The sequence below is a fragment of the Saimiri boliviensis genome, chromosome 7, assembly GCF_048565385.1.
Source record: "Saimiri boliviensis isolate mSaiBol1 chromosome 7, mSaiBol1.pri, whole genome shotgun sequence".
Taxonomy (NCBI): Eukaryota; Metazoa; Chordata; class Mammalia; order Primates; family Cebidae; genus Saimiri; species Saimiri boliviensis.
This window is the reverse complement of record NC_133455.1, coordinates 41,533,199-41,537,473: the sequence shown is the minus strand read 5'-3', so window position 1 is coordinate 41,537,473 and position 4,275 is coordinate 41,533,199. Positions and strand designations below refer to the sequence as shown.

General features: G+C 44.7%; 1 pseudogene; it reads left to right on the top strand.

Moving 5' to 3' along the window:
- The first annotated feature begins 988 nt into the window (after positions 1-988).
- Positions 989-2,942, top strand: LOC101047358 (transducin-like enhancer protein 1 pseudogene; annotated as a pseudogene).
- The last annotated feature ends 1,333 nt before the right edge of the window (positions 2,943-4,275 follow it).

The following is a 4,275-nucleotide window of genomic DNA, read 5'->3' as shown; positions in this document are numbered from 1 at the left end:
TGATGCATTCCAGTTTCTATAGTACTATTTGCTAGCTTCACTCTCTAAGAGACAGTCCTTTTATTGAATTACAAAGACTTTAGATTTAACCCAAGATAAATGCTGAATATTGCTTGGGGTCCTGGAAAACATTAGATGCTCTGTGAAACAGTGGCCCTACCTCCAAGTTAAAAGCAGCCTGTTTGAACTTTCAAATACACATTCCGCTTCAGTGTACTCTGTCACCATAAGATTTCTGCACCCTGGGCTCACCTTGACAACCTAAATCCTGTTGTTACTGGATCAGTTGCTTTCCTCCGGGAATTCAAATAGAACACAGGCTCTGAGATCAGCCATTTTTCTCTTTCTAAAAGCAATATCCTTACTTTCTATTTTTTTCTAACTTTTATTTTGTGTTAAAGGGGTACATGTACAGATTTGGTACATGTCATGGGCATTTGATGTACGTATAATTTTGTCACCCAGGCAGTCCACATAATACCCAGTAGGTAGTTTTTAAATCCTAACCTTCCTTCCACCCTCCATCCTCAAACAGGTCACAGTTTCTATTGTTCCCTTCTTTATGTCCATGTATACTCAGTGTTTAGCATCTACTTACAAGAACATGAACTATTTGGTTTTCTGTTCCTGTGTTAATTCACTTGAGATTATGCCCTCCAGCTCCATCCATGTTGCTACAAATATCAGAATCTCTTTTTTTTGTAATACCCACATCATATTCCATGGTGTTTATACCACATTTTCTTTACCTAGTTCACCACTGATGGGCATTTACATCAATTACATGTCTTTGTTATTGTGAATAGTGCTTCAATGAAGATACTCATGAATGTGTCTTCATGGAAGAACAATTTATATTCCTTTGAGGGTATACCCAGTAACAGTATTGCTAGGTCAAATGGTAGTTCTAGTTTAAGTCCCTTGAGAAATCTCCAGACTGCATTCCACAGCAGCCAAACTAATTTACATTCCCACCAGCAGTGCATAAATTGCCATCACCCGGCAGCAGCAGTTGCAGGCTCAGCATCTTTCTCATGGCCACCGACCTCCAGTTCCCCTTACCTCTCCCACTCCGGGACTGCAGCCTCCTGGAATCCCATCCCTCAGAGGCAGGGCCAGCCTTCTTGTGCTGTCTAGTGTTTTGAGTGGGCAGTCTCACTTGGCAATAAAAGATGCCAAGAAGCACCACGATGCAGAGCACCACAGAGACAGACAGCCGGGCACAAGTAATTCCCTCCTGGTCTCAGACAGTCTAAGAGGCACAGACAAATGCAGAAATGGGTCTGAATTTTCCAATAACATCAAGAAAAGGAAGGTGGATGATAAGGACTCCAGCCATTATGACAGCGATGGTGACAAAAGCGACAATTTAGTTGTGGATGTGTCTAATGAGGACCCTCCTTCTCCACGAGCAAGCCCTGCCCACTCTCCCAGGGAAAATGAAATCGACAAAAACCTCCTGCTAAAGAAGGATGCTTCTAGCAGGCTGGCTTCCACAGCCTCCTCGTGAAGTTCCACTTCTTTGAAATCCAAAGAAATGACTTTGCATGAAAAAGCCAACAAGCCTGTTCTGAAATCTAGCACACCAACGCCTCGGAGTGACATGCCAATGCCAGGCACCAGCGCCCCTCCAGGCCTCCGTCCGGGCCTCGGCAAGTCTTCAGCCATAGACCCCCTCGTTAACCAAGCGGCAGCTGGCTTGAGGACACCCCTGGCAGTGCCCAGCCCATACCCTGCTTCTTTTGGGATGGTTCCCCATGCTGGCATGAACGGCGAGCTGACCAGCCCAGGTACCGCCTACGCCAGTTTACACAACACGTCACCTCAGATAAGTGCTGCAGCCGCCGTGGCTGCCGTGTGGCCTACGGGTGCTCCCCCATGGTGGGGTTCCATGCTCCCCCTCCCATGAGAGTATCTACCATTCCTCCAAAACTGGCAGGAATCCCTGGGGGGAAACCTGAATACTCCTTCCACGTTATTGCAGAAGGTCAGATGCAGCCTGTCCCTTTTCCCCCCGACGCCTTCATCGGACCTGGAATCCCCCGGCACGCTCGCCAGATCAACACCCTCAACCACAGGGACGTGATGTGCCCCGTGACCAACAGCAACCACACGAGACAGGTGTACACGGGAGGGAAGGGCTGTGTCAAGGTCTGGGACATCAGCTGCGCTGGCAGTAAGAGTCCTGTCTCCTAGCTCGACTGTCTGAATAGAGATAACGATATCCGTTCCTGTAAATGGCTGCCTGATGGCTGCATTCTTATAGTGGGAGGAGAAGCCAGTACTTTGTCCATTTGGGACCTGGCAGCTCCGACCCCACGCCTCAAGGCGGAGCTGACATCCTCAGCCCCCGCCTGCCACGCACTGGCCATCAGCCCCGATTTCGAGGTCTGCTTCTTACGCTGCAGCGACGGCAGCATTGCTGTGTGGGATCTGCACAACCAGGCACTAGTGAGGCAATTCCAGGGCCACACAGATGGAGCCAGCTGTATTATTTCTAATGATGGCACCAAGCTCTGGACGGGCGGTTTGGACAACACTGTCAGATCCTGGGACTTGCGCAAGGGGCGGCAGCTGCAGCAGCGCGACTTTACCTCCCATATCTTCTTCCTGGGGTACTGCCCCACCGGGGAGTGGCTGGTGGTCGGCATGAAAAGCAGCAACGTGGAGGTGCTTCATGTGAACAAGCCCGACAAGTATACCAGAGCTGCACCTGCATGAGAGCTGCCTGTTGTCCCTAAAATTTGCTTACTGTGGCAAATGGTTTGTGAGTACTGGGAAAGATAACCTCCTCAGTGCTTGGCAGACCCCCCTATGGAGTCAGTATATTCCAGTCCAAAGAGTCCTCGTCAGTGCCTAGCTGTGACATCTCTGTGGATGACAAGTACATAGTCACTGACTCAGGGGACAGGAAAGCTACAGTCTATGAAGTCATCTACTGAAAACATTATGTGGTTTAACATTTATAGTTGAATTGGGCCAAAATGTTTTGAATTTGTAGAAATAGAAAAATCGTAACTTTAAAGGAGAAAAAAAAAAATACACACAAATACCTGTTTCCAAACCTTGACACAAAACTACTTTGAGTCTACAAAGAGGAGGCAAAAAGTCCATCAGCAGAAAGTCACTTGTCTACATAGACCAAATAGAACACCAAGGCCAAGTTGACAAAGGGGCCATGGGGTATAGAATTGATGAATGGAATCTGTCAACACACGTGACAGCCCATTCTTTCTTGCTGGGTGATCTGAGGGTCATGCTTTGCCCAAGTGTGAGATTACTTTTCTGTTCCTTGCAGTTCACCTCACTTTCTGTCCTTTGTAGAGCAGTGTTGTCTCCAATGAACTTGTTTCCTGGTTTTGCATCTTGTGAAACTTTTTTTGTATTTTTGTTGAAGGTTAAACATTTTTATAAATTGTAAATATATTTGGTTTATTACAGTAAACTTTTTAGTACCAAACCAAAAAAAAAAAATGCCACCTCACTAGCATTCATTATTTTTTGACTTTTCAATAAGAGCCATTCTGACTGGTGGGAGATGGTATCTCATTGTAGTTTTGATTTGCATTTCCCTAATGATTAGTGATGTTGAACATTTTTTCATATGCTATTGGCCATATGTATGTTACCTTTTGAGAAGTGTCTGTTCATGTCCTTTGTCCATTTCTTAATGGAGTTGTTCATTTTTTGTTAATCTGCTTGATTTCCTTAAAATTCTAGATATTAGACTTTTGTCAGATGAATAGTTTTCAAATATTTTTTCACATTCTGTAAACTGTTTCACTCCTTTGATAGTTGGTTTTGCTGTGCAGAAGCTCTTTAGTTTAATTAGATCCCACTTGTCAATTTTGGTTTTGGTTGCAATAGCTTTTGGCATCTTCGCTATGAAATCGTGGCCACATCCTATGTCCAGCACTGTATTTCCAGGATTTTATTCTAGGGTCTTTATAGTTTTAGGTTTTATATTTAACTCTTTTATCCATCTTAAGTTGATTTTTGTATATGGCAAAAGGTAGCGGTCCAGTTTCAGTCTTATGCAAATAGCTAGCCAGCTAACCCAGCACTGTTTATTGAACATGAATTCCTTTCCATGTTGCTTGTTTTTGTAAGCATTGTTGAAGATAACATGGTTTTAATTGTCAAAGATCAACAGCTGTATTTCTAGGTTCTCTAATCTGTTTTCATTGGCCTATGTGTCTGTTACTGTAGTCCTGCAGTATGGGTTGAAGTTGGGTATTTCAACCATTCGTAATGCCTCCAGTTTTGATCTTTTTG